This window comes from Apteryx rowi, unplaced genomic scaffold (genome assembly GCF_003343035.1).
Source record: "Apteryx rowi isolate R43461 unplaced genomic scaffold, aptRow1 scaffold_10, whole genome shotgun sequence".
Classification (NCBI taxonomy): domain Eukaryota; kingdom Metazoa; phylum Chordata; class Aves; order Apterygiformes; family Apterygidae; genus Apteryx; species Apteryx rowi.
The window spans coordinates 1444977-1464131 of NW_020447197.1; the positions used below are offsets into that span (position 1 = coordinate 1444977).

Genomic DNA, 19155 nt, shown 5'->3' on the forward strand with positions numbered 1-19155 from the left:
GTCCTTAATTTGGGTGCAGAGTATATATGCTAATTTTACAGCAACAGCCTTGACAATGGGCATGTACACTTTTAGCTTGCATTTCTAATTGCAGTAACAAAGCCAGCATTGCTTCCTCCTCTCACCAAATTCAAAAGCAATGTCTGACTTAAGAAATGCTGTCCTTAAACACTTTTGAGAAAGTGAAGCCATATTACTGTAACTTTTGGGCTGCCCGTTCAACAAACTGAATGGCAAATGGATGAGCAGCCAGGCTGTCTGAAATGCTTCATGAGAGCTTTGAGGTTACAAAATGCAAGCCAATATTTATTGTCATCGGCATACAAAGCAATATTCCCACAATGGATTCTGCCCAGGGCTTCCAAATCGGAGCATGCCTCTCCAAAATATCAGGACCCAAAGATGTATCTTGGGCCTGAATCATAGACTGTAGTACTTGGAATATAATTTACACATCCCAGAGAGAAAAATAATAATCAGTGGAAGAAATGAGAATAGAAACAAAGAGACAGAAAATTTAAAGTTCCCCGGTGTGATCCTTCCAACCTTAGGACACAACCTTAGGTAATGAGTAACATTTAAAAGCATTTGGCACCTTAATCTGCTTGAGTGTCTTCATAAATCTCAGCAGACATTTTTAATTGCTATAGCCTTTCTATAAATCTGACTGCAAGTGCCTAAGTCTTCTTTGAAAGTAAGGCTTAGAAACCTAAGTGAGTTAGTCTTTTACAAAATTCAATCCTACAAGGAAAGTTGTTAGCATATGATTGCAGGACTGCAATGGGTGCAGTTGTAGCCTTTAAGCCTTGCCAGAGTTATCCAGGACCATTCTGTGCACAGAGCTGGGATTGCCTGAACTGCCTACATCCAAATGACAGCCTATAGTCCCTTCTCTCTGCTTGAATGGGACATAGGTTCCTGTCTCAAGTTAGGTGTTCCATATAGAAACATGTCATCTCAGTGCTGTAGTTCCACAGTCAAATTATAAATATTTGAAGGTGTCCTTGGAGACAGACTGGGGTCACTCCCTGTTCAGCTGAAACTGCCGAAGACGATCTAGATTTCCTCCAGAAGGAAAGGAAGCTGTGTCACGTCACAGAGGAGCATCGTTTCTGCTTGGCATTTGGGATAAAACTTAATGTTCTACAATTGCAGTGTCGGATGGCTGGCAACAATTTTGCCAGACAAATACTGCACGTCTTTCCCACAAGGATTCAATCTCTGATACTGTTTTCATGCTGGGGGCTTTTCCAATTTCTGTTTATTAGAAAGGACTTATCTATGTTCGAAGTGCTGCCTTTAAGCCAATATATCTAGTGCCACCTACAGCACTGTGGAAACATCACGGCTTCAGCATTTTGCTTTTGTAGAGCTGCTGCATGACAGAAGCAAACTGTCTCTTTACAGAAATCAAGCCTTTGAAGGGCTAAACATGTTAGCACTTCATCTGCTTCACCTGTGTGCCCTGAGCCCATTTCCAACCAGCCTCCCTTTTTCTCAGAGTGGAAATGTATCCCTGAGACTGCAGGCAGATGTTGAGAAAGTTAACGGGTACACGCAGAGAGCTTGGGGCAGAAAAGGCAAAATGAGAACTGTGAGGTGCGAGAGCTGTGCTGCCAGGAGAGCGCTGGTCCAGAGCTGAGCTGAGGAGGAGGTATGTCCAGCTAGTTTCACTCCTCTTTTTGCCACCTTTATATTGTTGTCTTTTTTCAACCTGAGTCTCCAGCCACAGTGTAGGTTCTTGTGGGATGGTTTTGCTACAAAGTTAAATTGGTGAGGAAATCAAATATTTCTTTGGAGCAATCTTGTTTATTTGCAGAATATGTACAAAGCCAGTTTCCCTGAGCCTGGGCAGATTTTGTTATCCAGAAGTGCTTTCTGCATTCAAAGCACAAGGCTAGTTTTAATCAGCATTCTTGTGCAAAGCCTTCTTTCTGAGCAGCTCCCCTCTGCACCCACTGTATTTTGAAGCTCAGGTGCTGACGGGGCTTTTCTTCTCCTCTGGTGATTGCAGTTTCCACCTCTTTTCTGCCCCAGACTTCTGCTCAGGTAATGGCTTTCTCCCTGTGCAGTTAAATCTCCTGTCAAAAAATGCTTGAGGGAGCCTAGCTCCTAGCAGAGATATTCCTGGCTGGCACAAATCCTTGAATGAAGGGGGCTAGACATGAGGCTGTGCCTGACCACCGAGTCCTGGAGGCTCAGAGTTACCTCAAGATACGGGTCTGTATGGAGACACAGATCTGTAATGCAGATATACTACTATTTTTTCCTCTGCTCTTCTAAAATCTGGTGAGCACGTTTTTATTAGTTCAAGTTTGCTTCAGAAATGGGGATGGAAAACACACATCAAATCCGTACTCAAAAAGAATGGATTTTGCTAATGGAAAAAGTCATAACTTTTCTGTGAATTTAATTTGCTAATATAACACAACCTCAGTCTTCCTTCTCAGAACATTAATTCTCATTGCTCTGTCTATGATATTAATAAAGCTTGTGAAAGTCAGTTACTGATCAGGTGGAGCAGAGAATTGGGAATGACTGCTTGTTCAGTCCTAACCTATTCTAGTCGCCACCTTTTTTTCGTGTGACTCTGCTCAAGTCAAGACATTTCTCTGCCTCAGGGCAATCTTGCCCACCTGTCTGGGGAAAGGGAAGGGGCGGTGTGACTGCATTCATTGATATTTTATAAGAATTGAACTCGTATACAAGGTGCAATACACGAGTGGCAAATCTTACCATGCTGAATACTCACGTATATGCAGTGACACACTTGATCCTTCTTCTAAGGGCTTTCACTGGGAAAATCAGACATTTTTTTGACCCGTTTTATGAGTAGATGGAGACAATGAATGATCGTGTTGTGAGTTCACAAGTCACTTTCCTAAGATGCTTTAACAAGTGTTTAATCTTTTTTCCCTGGAGGAAAGGCTGTAGTGACTGAAAAATCAAGAATAACATAGAACTGAGACCAGTTCTGGAGGAAATGGGACACCATAATTCATAACTCCAAAATAACTTTTATAAGCCTAGGTAGTGTCCATCTCCTATTACTAAGGTTTTGAGACCCTTCAACAGAATTGAGAGATGTTATTAAAAAATGAAGGAAAAACATTCTATACATTTAAATCCTTGCAAATATTTTAATAAAACAGTTTAGAAAACCTGTATGGATTTGATACAAAACTTTCTGATGGCAGTGAGAAAAGTTCCATTGATTTCAGTGGGATCTGGGTCAGGTCCTGTAACCTATAAAAAAAACAAGCTTATATTTCTCAGTTGGTGTCAAGTTGCCCTTTACTGTTCTGCTTCCAAAGTGTGTCATGCTGCAGGACAACAGCTGCACATTATCCAGATTCCTCTTCCAGCTCTCGGGTGTTTCTAGTCAGTATTAGTTCCCAGGGCTCTGTTTTTCCACCTGCCTGCTGGTCCCATAACTCTGCTGTGGGCTTTGATGTGCTGTCTGGTTAAGTACCAACCAGCCTCCGACCCACTACAGATACAGGTCAATGGTTTCCTGCGTGGATACTGAAAACCAGGCTATCAGAGTAAAATTTGCAGAAGTGTTGGAGTCAGTCTTTTGAGTGTGGAAGTCCCATCAGTCTTCAGCAGGGTTGAGGATTTGAAGTCCCAGCTGCAACTGGAAATGGGGTTGCAGAAGCGGATGTAGCTTTTGCTAGCTATCAAAGGTGCCCTTAGCTGCCTAGCTGCAGTTGTGCCTGGTGCGACAAGTGCAGGATGCCCAGCCTGGCATCCACGCACGACGGTCAGCCTGTCCTGTCTTTGGCAGGACCCTCGCTGGGCACGCTGCCTGCGCTAGATAGTTCAACCTTAGCTCAAGCAAGCTTATACATGCTCTGATCGCACCTCCTGATGGCAGTGTAGACACACTTTTAGAAATTCAGAACAATCTCCTTCTTAAACCCCTATTTCAAGTTCTTATTTAATATTGCTTCATCTTCAGAGTTTTTTTGAAAGGTGTCTGTGCTTTATTGATATTGGTTAGTTGTTGTGAGGTAGCTGAAGTGATGGTATTTTATTTTCATTTCAACATCACACACATTAGGATTTCAAAAGCTGGTAATATTCCCTAGAAACAGAAGAGGGCAGCTGCTTTTTGAGAAATGAACTGTGCACTGACTGTATTTTTGAGAATGAAATAGCAGTCACTCAGATCTAGATGAAAGGGCACTTTTTTTTCATGAATGAACAAAAATAGCACAGTATTCCAGGACCTGTGCTAGTGTAATTAGTGTATAAAATAGCTAGACCCCATCACCTTCCACAGAGCCCTTGGGCTTCATCTGGCAAAATTAGATTCTTTGCAATTTTATTGCAATGTAATTAAAAAGTAACCAAGGGAATATAGAACCCGATCTTCAGAGATGTTGAGCATCAGGCAGAATAAAAAAACATTCAGCACCTCACTGGATTTATAGCTGATTTCTTTGTTTACTGCCCAAACTTAAAAAAACAATTGCTGTGAATTGTCACTCAATACATATGGAAAAATATATTTAGAAAAATATGGAAAAAACAGATTTAACAAAATGTTATTCAGCCCTCTAAATGTAAATCTTTTATTTAGAGATATTTACAAAAATAAATTAAAAATGAATACATACATTCTGAAACGAATCATCCTTCTGAAGTGAATTCTTTCTTTGAATCCAAAATAAGGCATTTTGTGACTTTTTAATTTTTAAAGCTTCTTTTTCCAATGAAAATAATTGCACAAGTTTGACATAGGTTTATCACTAGGTTAAGTCTGTTTGACTCTTGATTTCCTGGCAAATGTTCAGCTGAAAACCTTTCCCCTGCTCTCGTGCTACCATCTGACCCCCTGGTGGCCCTGCAGACGTGAACCTGATTCTAGCCCTGAATAGCCACAATTCAGGCAAGAGCAATATCAGCAGGCATCCCCATCCGTGTTGTGTATTTATATTTCAATGTATATGGACTGCATATAGACAGGAGAGCCTGCCCTCATCACTGTAACACAAGGTGGCCAGTCTTTGCACAAGAAATTTCCCCTATTTGGTTTGCCGCACGATGCCTGTTCCACATGCAAGGACCCCCCCCCCCCCCCCCCCCCCCCAGGTCCCCCATGGCTGGGGCAGTGCTGCATGCGCAGCTAGATCAAAAGTGAGGAACCTGGTTATATTTTAAAGTCAATATACTCATATTAATTCACATGGAAACAGGCATCCTTGTATGAGATGCTTTAGGAGAGGCATGGTTAATCTATTCCGCGTGGGACCAAACTGCACGTGGAGGAAGGGTGGAAAGGGGTGGGGGGGGCGAGGGGCACTGCGCTGTGTTACCTCTACTAGCAGAGCAAAATGGTAAGCAAGACAAGTGGTGCCTTTTGATATTGAGATTGGGGAAGGCTCAATATCCACATCGGACTTACACCTCCCAGGGCATTCGTTAGTCCAATCAGAAGGTAATTTGGAAAAATCCAATAGTGATTCCTTCCAGCTCCTTTCTAGGGTCACTGTGCCTCTCTGGCTCTGAAAACAAACAGGGGCATGTTTGTATTTGACTTCAATGAGGAGCATGTGAAAAGTGAAGTGTTTTTTAAATAGCTCTGAGGCAGAAACAATTAGAGACCCTTGGCAATGAAACAGTACTGACTGAAAGGCTAACTCAAAAAGACTGGTCTTCTGATGCAGAAAATAGTGAGGGCTGCCCTAAACTTTCAATCGGGAGATCAACTTTTATTTGCAGCTCTTGATAAGGATAGCACCCCTTTAAAAAGAAAAAAAAACTTCTGACAGTTCCAGGCTCCCAAAATTAATACAAGAGCAACAAGAATTTAATGGAAGTGCTAATTACAGATGCTGGAATTATTCTGCTGCAGTTCAAAACCTGTGATGTGGAGAAACTCCTAGCACGGCTGGGCTGTCATCTAATTCCTATGAAGTTTTGCCGTGAAAGGTGACCCTGACTTTACATACCTTCATTCTGCAAGATGTGGGCAACTTTCCCTCTCATGACTTCAGCAACTTGCAAAGAATTAGGATCCAGACAATTAATTCCCCTTGCTCTGGAGACTGTACTACTCATACTCCTAATGTGTGCCGTTACCTTTATTTCCCCGCTCATGATTAGTCATAACGTCCTGGGCTAACAGGCTTGGAACCATGCTTTTCCAAAAACACTGATTACACAGATGGATTAAACCCAGGTGGCAGTAGCAGTTTCTACCTAGGTTGTTACCTCTGCAGGAGAAACAACTGAACTGCTCATGAAAAAGAGCTCCTGTTTCAATGTACTTTACAGTTTAACATTAGGACAAACTGAAACGGGTACCAACACTTTGGTGCCACTTCATGTGGTCGTTCAGACCCCCCTGCTGCAAGGAGTGGAGGTAGGGGAGAGGGCAGCCTATAGGAGATGTGAGGGAAGGTTCCTGGGGAAAAGCCATCTCAGTCTTTAATCCATCCGTACTACTGAGTGAATATCCCCAAAATCACAGATTTATGGAAAAGAAATTTGACATTATTAGTGGACCTATTTGTGCCTTGCTCCAGAGTCAGTTTTCATAGTGGGCTTCTTCCAAAGATCACAGAGGTGAACGGAGACCCTGATATGTCCCTGGATCCTGATGGGCTATGGGTGGTGGCCTTCAGCACCATGGAGCAGACTGCCAGGCCCCAGCATATGCTGTGCTGGTGGGTCTTTCACCCTTGGCAAATGACCTGTCTGTTTTCCTACAGCCTTGTACTGATGCTGTGACATTGATGCTGGTCCTACAAGATGCTCTAGACTTCTGTCTAGAAGAACCCTGCCCTCATCCTTCAAAAAGTTTATTGGCAGCATGAACTAAATCGAAGTGCAGGTTGGCTATGTAGCAATAAGCCCAGGGTTTGGGGGCATGTAGGGATCAGGTGGAGCTCACCTGTTCAGGTGAGTGTTGACATAAACTCTGATCTGCAGAAGACATCAAAACACACTGATCTTGCATACCATGAAAAGGCTCTATTTCACTGTTTAGAGATCAGAACACCAAGAATTAAGTTCAAAGACTTTAAAGGGGGAGCTTCTCTTTTTGGCTACTAATGAGAGAGAGGAGGAAGTCACAACCCTTGGATCTGAACATGGATCTTTCCCAAAATATGAACAACTTCTGATCTGGGTGATTTTTTTTTCTGGCTTTTTTTACAGCCGGCTGTGAAATTTGGACCTTGATATTAGTTTCAACTGTTGAATGGCATTAGATGATTCATCTCTTCTATTAATACAAAAAGTAATACTGTTTTTTGGTTTGTACATAATGCCTTTTGAGAAATAGATGAAGACTTAAGGGACATCGAAGAATTATTTAATCTAAGTCTTTTTTTTCAGTCCTGTATTTTGTTGCATTATTGAATGATTACACTCCAGTTCCTGCCCCTCCCTGGTTACTTTAGAGATGGTACACAAAGGCAGAAGTCATTTAGTCCTGCTTCAATGTTCCTCTCATAAGGGAAGGGCACACATCTTTTATTGACAAGTAATAAATGCCCCTTAATATAGCAGAATGAAGAGAAGGAGGAAAAACAATAAGCTGCTTTCGCTATACTCTGTTAATAAGCCAAAGCCACTATTGTACAAATGACAGCACTAGCACTGAAAACAAGTACAGCCCCAATGATTCAGCTGAAAATCTCATTCAGTCAAAAAAGTGGTGTGAATATTTCCATGCTTTCTGCTCAATGTTCAGAGTCATGTGCATAATGTTATAAATGCTACCAGGAAACAGTGAATCAATATGCTCCATGGCAATAAAGATGGAAAGGTTTGTACTGTTGTAGTAATACTTGACATGTGACATGGATTTTGCAGCTGAAAGATGATGGCCTATTTTATGGATTTTTGAGCTCTTGTAACACTGTGAGGACCCTGATAGAATGGAATTTGAACATCTTCTTCCCTCCTTTCCCTCCCCTCTTCTGTTAAGAAAGGGATCAAATATGTATTGAGCGAGGTAAAAATAACAGTCAAGAGAAATCTCATGGTATTAAATGATTGGGAAGGATATTTGTAAACACAATATTTAGCTGAGTTCCCTCAAACACAGAACACAGATTGAGAATCCTCTGAACCATATTCAGAGGGACTAAACTTTCCATGTCTTCAGAAATACATACTTTAGATCCCTGAATTTATCTAGGGGAGCAAGGGGCTGTAACCCCCCATCCCAAGACCAGCGAGCTATAGAGCAGGGAGGTGGCTGCTGTGCATGTTACATCTCTATCAACATGATGATTGCCTCCAGGCCTGTTTTACAAAAATACTCTGGCTAGTTTCCAAGGGGAAACGCTGTGGTAACAGCGACATTTCCCTCTTGGTGTACTCTTAGTTTGCATGCAGGAAGAGCATGGATGAATGGAGAATCAGGCTACTTGTTTAATTGTTGCTTGTCTGCTTAAAAACTGCTTGTTTGTCTGCTTGTCCTTAAAAAAGCAATTGTGCTGATAGCCTTTCTAAGACCTTGTATACTCTTCAGCTAGTCAGCTAAGCCACTTACCCCTTTCATCAACTCGCTCCTCTGATCAACTGAGGGGCTCTGCCAAGCTGGGAGGGCTGGCTGGTACTTGGGTTAAACCATCCCCAAATCATGTATCTATACATGATATATCAAATCATGGGGTCTCTGAATAAATACACAGTCGTACTGTTTTCTCTCAGCCTACTCCCCCTTTTCTTCTTTTTTTTGCTACATCTGACAGTAGTCTCATGTCCTGCTTTGAGTGCAAGTTCACCTGGGCTGTGACCTTCCTTTATGCTGTATTTGCACAGCACCTGGGATGGTAGGTCGTGATCCTCAAAACAGATGGGAGGAAATGGGGGCCCTGTGTTTTAACTTCCTCAAAGCACAGTCTTTACTTTTTTTGCCAAGTGTTGGGGCATTAGGTAGTACTATCAGAGGAGGGCTGACACTAACTCGCACTAAAAACTACTAGTCTCTACTCAAATGCTCTGGGGGTAAAGAATTTAGGGTGTCATGAGCTGGTGGGGGGGAGAATCACATTTTATATAAGCATCTTAAAAGTGTCTGTTACCCATACAATTTAGTGGTTTGTGGCATCCTAATGAACCTGTATTTGCTGTTTACTGGGGCTTGTAAGTTCTATTAATACAACAGTAAATCATACAGAAAAAAATGAGTTAACTTTCTGGGACTGTCAGCATAAAGTTCTTGCTCCTTTAGTGAAGTTCTTGATGCTGTTAAGTGCAGTACGTTTAGCAAGAGGAAGCTGCATTTTTCTCAACACATTATTATTGTGATAATTTCTCCTGCACTGACAGCATCCTCAGTGCTTTCTCATTATTTAGTAGAAGCGCAAAAGCCTGATTTGTCTCCCATTGAAGTCAATAACTATCTTCCTTAATTAGTGTTCAAATTACTATCAGTCTCTTAACATTACTATCAATTAGGTGCAGAATGGTCGTGCTCTTGTACCATTGTTTGCTTCAGTTCTTTAAGGTGAGCACAATCTGCAGAAGCCGGGTGGGATATGGAGCTGGAGCCAAACCTCAGGATTTTGGTCTGTATCTATTGAAAATCAAAGACTCTCTGAAATGCTGGTGAAGGAGGAGGAGGAGGAGGAGGAGGAGGCTCTCCTGAAACAACAGATCCAGCACAGCTGTGCTGCAGCAGCTAAGCTCAGTGAATTGGCTGCTGAGTCCAGAGTGGGGCTGTTTAATTGCCCTATTTCAATCAAACAAATAACTTGAAAGTGTCAGAAATGTGATTTTATCCACAGAAAAGGGAGTCTTTCCTCCTTTTTCCTTTTGAGCTGGATTGCCAAGGGCTGTAGTGACCTTGGCATGCAATGAACTTCCACCAAGAGCTGGGCTAGGGCCCAGAAATTAAGATGTGCAGGTTTCTAAGGGCAATTACAGCACATGGGAATGAATGATAACTGGCTCAGATGCTGTGGCTTGGAAAGCTGGTGCGTAATAGTGTCGGGTTTACTCTGCTCTGTGTGCAGTACATCAAGGAATTGATGTAGATATTGAGGAGGTACAAAGAGAATTTGCCCTGTGCAATGATTGATGTGTCATCATGACTCCACCAAACTACTAGACAAGTGGGATGCAGGAAGGTGCAATGCAGCTACCGGGGACTGCAGATTGTGTTTGCTGTGCAAGATTATTTATTCAGATTGTGATCAGAAATATTTGCAGTACTTCAGTCAAAAAAAAAAAAAAAGGAAAGAAAGAATGAGCTTTGATGAAGTTAAGACACAGAACAAACCTCATTCCCTGCTGACTGTATCCAAGGTTTGCTGAAATTTAGCTTATCAGCACATGGTGATATTTGCTAGCAAAACAGACTAAATGATCTAAACCCAAGTGCATGGGGCTGTTATAAATCTCCTATGCCTTAGTATAAAAAACTACTGAGGACTTGGGCACTCAGACTTTTCTCATAATGTCCTTCCTCTTCTAAAAGAGACATTATCCTCCAGAAGCTTCTGTCCTCATCCATGAAAATTCAGGCTGCCACTATTTTCTCTGATCCTAAAGCCAGCCTATGTTACGTTTGCAATATTTAAGCATCTGCCATTTTTTTAAACTATTGCATTTCATAACATCAGAGTACAGTTAAGTAAATATGTTGCTTACTGTAGGTCACATAGGAAATTCGTGGAGGAACTAAGAATCTTTCCGGTTAGATCCCAGTCCTTTATACCTTGCCCCCTCCCTCTCCTTCCTTGATCAATCAATAGCAAGATCCTCCTGGAAAGGATAGCAATTGTCCACATGGAAAAGTAACTTTTTAATCTATGTATTCTTTGCTTCTTCTGATGCAGTGAACAGGTGAACGAAAGTGTATCTAGTGCCATGTTGCCAGAGGGTTTTCAAGGACTGCCAGCAACTGACCTGTAGAGCTAAGATGGGTAACTCTGGACCGCAATGAGACTATTAGCATTCATTTAAAGATGGAAGTGTTTAAAGGAGATGGAGGGTGCCTGAGTTACTTCTGGAGAGGGCTCTCAATCTTACTTATTAACCCCTCTGCAGCATATATTGAAGGAAAAGCCCCAGTTATCCCACCACTGTCCAGTGTGGGAAACATAAGTAAACAGAGATGTAACCAGGACTTTTCTTGCACAATGGAGAATATTAGCTGCCATGAAATAGCAGCATAGTGCCACTTGCTGTGTAAGCAGATTGCTTTAGCCTCCTGAGGCTCCACTTCACCTAGACATTTTGCAGTAATGCCGTCAAAGCAAGCTCTGGTCAGGCCATTGCAGAAGGTCAGCAAGTACCTACGACAGGAAGGGGAAGCAGGACCTCCTCCCTTGATTTGTTTTTCATTTCCTTCCTTTATAATTCATTTCATTTTATTTCCTTCCTTCACAAGTGTTGTCCTTTTCCATAGGAAATTAAAAAAAAAAAAAAAAAACAGGCAAAAATCTGTAAGCCCTGTACAGTCAAATGGCAAACAGCACAGGCAACCTCAACCACCCTGCTCAGTGAATGGAGATTACGCCCTTGCAATACGCACTGCCTCAGTTTCTCTGCCATGTTCTTCATTCATTTACATCTTGCAATGGGGTTGAATCTATCTGGATGTGCCAGTCCAACAGAATTTCAGTTTCTCCTCCTAACTGCTGTGATAGTCTTACACCTCCTGCCTTTTGAAAGTATAGCAATCTGTACAGCTAAAAAATGGACCTTTTTTGCTAAGTATCTTCATGTTTTTCAGCTCTTTCTTTACTTCGCATCACAGAAAATTTCAGAACTTCCACCTCAGCACCTGAGGTACTGATTTCAATTTACATTAATTTCAGACACCACGAAGTGATTCCCTAATAGCTGAGCATCATTAACTCTTCTCTTTTTTGATGTAAAGAATGAGGAAAAGGGTTTAAAAGAAATCCGTATATAGTACATAATAACATAACAGTTTGCAGTAAAGCAGATACCCTTAACGTCCCAAAGAAAGTTCTTGCAATAAAATATATACAGTTCCCTCTCTTTGGCTGTTAATTCTTATTTCACACTTTTTATCCATTGAGTTTTTCAATTTTCTGAACAAAATGAGAAAACGAAATCTGTTTTTCGTGCTCAGGAGTAGCAGCAGTCTCACTGAAGGGAAAAGAGTTTTCTCTCTAACCTTGAGTAATTCATCTGCCTTTTACAGGTAAGGTGTGGGAGTGGGATGACAGAGGGAGAAATCCTGACACTGAATATGGTTTTCCATTTGCATCAGAAAGTCTCATGAAAAGCCTCTGAAGAACTTGAAAGTGTGGTCACTGAGGAAACAAAATTGTGATACGTATTCTGACAGAAAGAGTCCTAACATTTTTAGCTTGGAAAACTGAAAAATGGCTTTGTTTAATAGCTATGTACTTTTCCCAATTGGATTGGGGATGAAGATTAATCCTCAGTCTGTTGGAGAAGATTTAGCTTTGAAATTACCATTAGAGCGATTTTAAATTAGCATATACAGCAGGCACAGTAAATTCTTTTCTTCTCATTTTGTCCACTCTGGGCACTTTTTACCTCAATTTAATTGACTGCCAATTACTGTAAGGTAGTTACACATTTTTAAAGCTAGTGTGGACATTTTTCTGTGTTAATCTCCTCAACCTAGCTGATAATTAATGTGAGTTATCTAACCCCCACCCTTGCAATCCTAGAGATAGTTTTACCTATCAGAGATATGAGGCACTTGATACTGAAAAGAACAATTATATCTTCATTTAAAATAGCTGGGGAGCAATGTTTAATTGGAGTTATATGCTCTGTATTGTGGGCAACTGACTTTCATACAGACAGGGACTTGAGTGGTCTGAATTATCAAATTTAGCTCTGCTGTTAGGTTTGCAGATGACCTTGGGAAATCATTTTGTTCCTTGCACTTCTCTTTTGACCTCCTCCCTAAAACATGTCAAGAAAAATGTATGACAAATGCTATATGTAAGTTAAGCAGTAATATTTTTAAAAGCTGGGTACTCATGCTTTTTTTAAGGGAAGGGACTCTCAAAAATGAAACAACATTTTCTCTCCACATGTTTTTGACCTGAAGTTATTTTTTCATGACTTTGAAAGAGTGAAAGCATTTTTTTTGAGAAAATGTCAGTCTTCTGCAAAGCACAGTTATTCTTGAATACATCTGGTTTAGCTTTCCCGAGGTTTGAATTTTTGTATCATTTGAAACTGGATGAAGGGAATATAGAGGTGCTAGTGCATTTGTATGACATTTTCCATTCACTCTGTGTGCAGACATGACTCAGATAGCATCAAACTCATTACAAGCAAAGACCCCATGTGTTTGATACTTTAACTATTTCTTTCTTTGTCTTGCAGAAACGTCCTACCACCTGCAGAAAGAGCATTATCTCACTTTACATTTGTTCTACATCTTCATATAACACAGCCACACTATGTATAGCAGTGTGTACAGGCGACTGAGTAGTTTCATATAAATGCCAGAAACATGCATTTCATGTCTTATCTTATTTCTGAAAGTGAGCACTATTACTTGCTTACAGTTGCCTAATAATAAAAATTGGCCAGAGTGTACTCCGTATTAGCTAATAGCTATGGCTGAGCCAAGTTAGTCCTTGAAAGAGAAAAAAAGGAGCTGGCAGAGCCTTTTGCTTTCTGCTGGTAACCACTCCATGTCCCAAAAGTGCAGGTGACTCATTCTTAGATCTTGAACAACAAGTGTGTTGCCCAATGCTATTATGACAGATAATGTGGAAATCATTGGGGCTTTTCTTTGCTTAATCAAAGCTAAATATTTACATGAGAAAGACCAAGTAGATTATTTAAAAGCTAATCTTCTGCTCCCAGTTCCTCCTGTTGAATCCATTGCCTCAGGACTGGCACCAACACTTCGATGACTGAGCCCACAGAAAATAGTCCTAAAAATCTAGCAGATGCTTCATAATTGAAATGTCACAGGCATGCTCTGCAGAGCTGGACTGGGCCTGGCCATCGTTTCCTGGATTAGGCCATACCAATTTACAGCGATGAGCTGGGGGCCCCATGGTGCCGCAGCAAGGGCAACAAACAAATTCAGAACAGCTGGTTTTGAGAATCATGTGCACCCTCCTCCCAGCCCAGACGAACAGAGCTGGAACCATTGATTTGCGAAGATGAGCTTCAGCTTGGTCCATCTTTTTTTTTTTCCCAAAGTCCCTCCAAGTCTGTAGAATCCATGTGGCTTAAGGAACACAAAACTTCTGCCAAGCTGATTGAAGAAAGCCCCTATACAAACATTGAAAATGTCTTAATCAAGTTTGACAACAGTACCACGGTGAAATGAATTGAGAGTTAGGGGGAAAATGGCTTTTCTTTTTAAGAAAAGGTGTATGCTTTCTATTGATTTTTTCCCCACTCAGGATTTTGCAGTGAATCCATAAAGCAACTTTCACTGCAGTGTTCTTGGAAATAAATGGACCACATATTATGCACATTCATTTAAACTCAGCAGATCTATTGAAAAAGAATAGGAGCTGATTGAGTTAGCTTTCTGTAATTGAAAAGGGGCTTGGCTGAACCAGTCTCTTTTTGCAGGCAATTTGTCTGCTTGAAAGTTGGATCATCAGCTGTAGTTAAACTGCATTCTGCTTTCAAGATTCTTCTTTTGTGTCTTTAGTCTCCGTTTTTCCTAAGACATCCTCAGCTTAGCTTTTATATCTTGCATGAAATTCAGTAAACTAAATCAAAACTTGGAAGGAGCCTTGCCACTAATCCAGTCTAATAACTGGACCAACCTCTGTCCTGTCACAGTTGCTTGTACTTTAGCTGGGGCAGTAGAAGCCCTCACATACACAGTGCAACCCCTGGGGAAGCGATCCTTGGTAAACAAGCAACATCAAAGCAGAGCGTAAGCTAGGAGGAATTCTGTTTTTAAGTGGGGATGCCTATTTATTTTAAAATAAAACAGCTCTTTCCTATTTCACAGGAAAACCTGACACGCTGCTTGAACCCGCAGGCTTCTATCTTATTGTCCTTTTGTCTGCTACCTAAACAGCTACACAAATTATATGAACAGACAGCAGAATAGCCTTTTGACCTGTAAAATCACTCTCCTTTTTTCCATGCATTCTTATAGAGAGTACAGCACCCCCAGCTCTTTCAGTATCACTAGTCAGCTCTATCTCCTTGCTGAGCTTTTTTTCCTCTCAGCACCAAGTTCACATCTCACCTTGCCTTATTAAGGCTCTGGAGAGTCACCCGCTGGGAACCCCCCACCCCAGGCCTTGGATGTTGGCTCACCTATGGGCTTCCCTTTGATATCTTCCCTCTCGGTCAGGAGTTAAGGCTGAGGAAAAAAATCTCCCAGAGGAACCTCTTTCCTTGCATTTGGCTCCACTTGCCCAGAATGGCTCTAAAAGAGCCACCTACTCACATGAATCAGCAAGATGATCCCGTGACTCAAGTCTGGGAAGAGGAAGCACAGTGCTCGGAGGCATGTCCTGGGGAATGCTGGCCTCTGTGTAATGGTAACGAGCAGGAACTCTAAGAGCTCAGCACCACAGAGACACTTGAATAGTCAGGAAAGCATCAGCTTCTCATTGTAACTCACAGCAGTTGGCTTTGGGGGATGTTGAATACTGCTTGCCGCCTGCATTTCATCACAGCTTTGCCCCTTGATAAGAACAGTGCTCATTAAGGGCCCAGGGCTGTAATGGCAGAGGAAGGTCAGCAGTATCCTGGGAGCACAGCAGTTTGCAGGCATAGCTTGAACCACTGTAACAGCAACTGAGAGTGCCTTGGAGATGGATGTAGCCCATCAGATAGACTGAGGAGCTGGGGCATGCATGTCCTTGAAAGCTTCAGCAGCAACATCCTTTTGTGAGTGAGGAAACACAAAAACAAAACTTGATCTAATGGCCTAAGTCCTGGTGAGTTATGACAGTTCCTTAGCTTTCTAAATAAAATGGGTATAACTCATACTCATGGATCATAGATGAGAACAAACAGTTAGAGCCAAATTTGGTGGTTTGCTCCCAGAGTCTGGGAGAGGATTGCAACCGTTGGGTGAGCAGTGCAGGAGAGAGGGGGCAAATTACTCCTGTGGCATTTGACAACTACAACTGCTACATAGCACAAGCAAGCAGTCTTCAACATGTGCAGCCCTGGGTCTTGCAAAAGAGCTGTGTGAATGTCGATTTGGGGCCATGCATAAGAACTACCTGAAGTTCTTCCTTTTTTAAAGTTTTCCCAATGCAGTGAAAAACAGGAAAAGCCTGCTGTTTTACTTTGAGTAAAAGACATTGCTTACTCTCATAAGAAACAGTGTTTTCTCTTTTGTGTTAACTGTTTTGAAAATGCTCTTCAAAAATGAAATATGAGCACTTTGAAGGAACTACCTTTCCTTCCAGCCTCTTCACCCAGTCTGACCCTTCTCTTCGGCCTTGGGAGGCTGCTGGTTAGAGAGTGCAGCTGCGTTTCACAAGGACTGGCAAGTGCAGGGCAGGGAGAAAAAATGTCACAGCAGTACAGGTTTATAAGTCCTCAATACTCCTCTCCTGTTCATGGTGCTTCACTGGCACTTTTCCCAGAAGAGAGTTCCTGCTGTAGTCCGGGCCAGGCAGCAGGATGATCCGCTGCCAGGCTGGAGCCACCCAGCCTGTGGTGGCCACGTTGGGCTAAGCGGGTCTCCCGAGACTCTGCTTGCCAGAGAGGCTGTGGGAGTTGTGGGCTGCTGTACCAGCTCAAGGAGTGGGAGATGTGTTGACCACATGGGTGTACTGCCAAACCCTGACAACATTTTTCCTAATTTGTAGCCTACCTGAACCAAAAGCATTCAGAAATCAATATTAATGGATTTTGATTGAAGCCCTAATTTATGTCACCTTCAGTCATAGTGGATTAACTCCAGAGTAATTCCTAGAACTGAACTAATTTTAAACAAAAAGGAGTTTCCCCATAGTAGGGACAGAATTACATATCCCATTTCCTGAGCAAAAGGAGAATAAGGGAAACTATAAGAAAAAGTCTTCTTTAGATTCTATGTTAAGACTTCCCGGTTTACCTCCCAGATAGTTGTTGATGAATATATCATGAGGTAATTTGTGGAAAAGTACCTGCTATGTAACTGCTACATGTGTTATATACGCACTAATGATATCATACATCCAATATGGAGAGTTTATATTATATAAATAGTCAATGGTCTGCAAGTTGTTTTTGCTATTGGTTTTGGGACCAGGTGTCAGTAGATTTAATCAGTGTATGCTTACGTATTAGTAATGAAAGTGATTATCTTCCTTTATGTTAGAAGTAAAGCACCTGTGATGAAAAACAGCAATATAAATACTTAATCATTTCAACCACAGCTGCTCTATGGTTCTTGTGCTGAATTCTAAAAGATAGTAAGAACCTTAATCATCTCTATCTCCTTCAGCTGGTAGCCAAAACATAATTATAGAAAATACCAAGTTTTGCTAAAAGAAAAAGGATAAATCAAGATCTCTGGCTCCATCCACAGGGTGGGATGGGGATGAGCTTGGGGATAGCAGCCCCACAGGAATCTGATCTCCCTAGGAAGGCACAGTCCCCAGGCTGCTGGGGATAGCAACAGGTTCTGGTAGGAGACAAGGGGAAGCCAGGAGGGCTATCCACCAGTCAGAACCAGAAGCAAGCAAACACAGATATCTACCTATTGCTTAGCTCAGCAAAGGACCTAGCTTAACTGTAGCTGCTGAGCCACACCAGCAGGTGTGTGGGTGGAGGTCCCAGGTGAGGCTGATTAGAATGTGTCTCAGTTTCCCACACTTTAAAAGTTGAATTAGGTTGAATGGGTGATTTCTTTAAAAGACCTCAGTCTTGGTCTGAGTGTGCATGTTGTTTCATGGTTCCTAAGGCTGTTTCTCAGGTATGTAGCCCCTGCTAATCAATGAGATGGCAAAGTTCTCCCTGAGAGAGTTTAGAGCACTGAATATATTTTGCCTGATACTCTTAATGCCCCACACCATGACCCTAGTTGAAGAGGTGGGCTTCTGGTAGAAAGAGTCTTTTGATAGGGCTTCAGAAGGGAGGCATGGATTTCTTTCTTTCTATATGTCAGATCTCCAAGTCATAGGCAACTGGGCTGACTTGATCAGCAGTTGTGAAAGGCTTCAGATAAAGATGGTCTAGCTTGTCAGGTATTTGGGCAGTCCAGAGGTGCTTGCTGGAAAGTTAAACCTGGTTACTGGCAAGTAATCCTGTGACTGGGTCATGCTGTCTGTCAGCTGCCTTTTATGGGTGCCTTTGGCTGTGTCTAGCTGTTATGAGGAAGATATGAACCTGTTGGAGTTGTGTGAGCAGACTGACAGCTCTGGGCACATGCGCAGCAGCTCTTGTGGCTGGATGACATTGGAGGCACAGGCACAGTTAGCAAAGAATGGGGTCTGCTCTGTAGAAGCCTAGGAATTTTTTTGGATAAACAAAACACCCTGGCCCTTGGTGGCCAAGTCATCTTGGAAAAAGTGACTGTAATGATGGAGGTAATGCTCCAGTATTGGCTGCACTCTTTCCATCCATGCATTGGTCTAGGGGTGGGGTGAGGAGAGTCAGGTTTGCTCTTGGAGGAAGCTCATGAACTTTTTCCCAAATCTGGTGGTGACCTGAGCCCTCTGGTCAATATTGATGCTGTCTGGGAGGCCACAGCATCAGAAAACAGGCTGTGGGAAAAGTCAGGCTGTCTGTGGGGCCTTGGACAACTTCCTGGGGGGAAGTTGAAGCACCATCAGCTCCTCAGCTTGACCTTGGCCAGATGCTTAGGCTTTCTGTTTGCTTTCTTTCTTTCTTGCTCTCTCTCCCTCTTTCTTGAAGCAAATAGCTTCCACTAGTGAATATCAGAAGTTTTCAGTCGTGAGCACAGTTATGCCACAGTGCATTTTTCTTTACAGAAGCTTAAGAAGAATCAGACTCTGCACCCTGGTGCACACATTTTATCTAGTAATTAAAGGCTCTTATCACACCAAGCTCTGGTTAAAAATAGTCCACAATTCCCCAGGGACTACAGAGGGGGGGAAAAAAGTCTTTCTTAAGCAACATACGATAGAGAAGCTTAGGTACTTCCTATTACTTCTGAAAGCTGGGTGGAGTGCCCTTTCCTAAGAAGTGCCACAAGATGGAATCGGGAGAGACAAAGTCAGAGGGAGAAAGGGGAAAGGAAAAAGGAATTGCTGCCATAAAATTTTCATCCCT

General features: G+C 42.1%; 1 protein-coding gene across 1 annotated transcript in view; it reads left to right on the forward strand.

Moving 5' to 3' along the window:
• ZMAT3 (zinc finger matrin-type 3) overlaps positions 1-4635 on the forward strand; it is a 31824-nt gene extending 27189 nt beyond the window's left edge. The window contains exon 10 of the transcript XR_003252667.1: positions 1408-4635. The gene's annotated coding sequence lies outside the window, so the exon portion shown is untranslated. The remainder of the gene's footprint in view (positions 1-1407) is intronic.
• The last annotated feature ends 14520 nt before the right edge of the window (positions 4636-19155 follow it).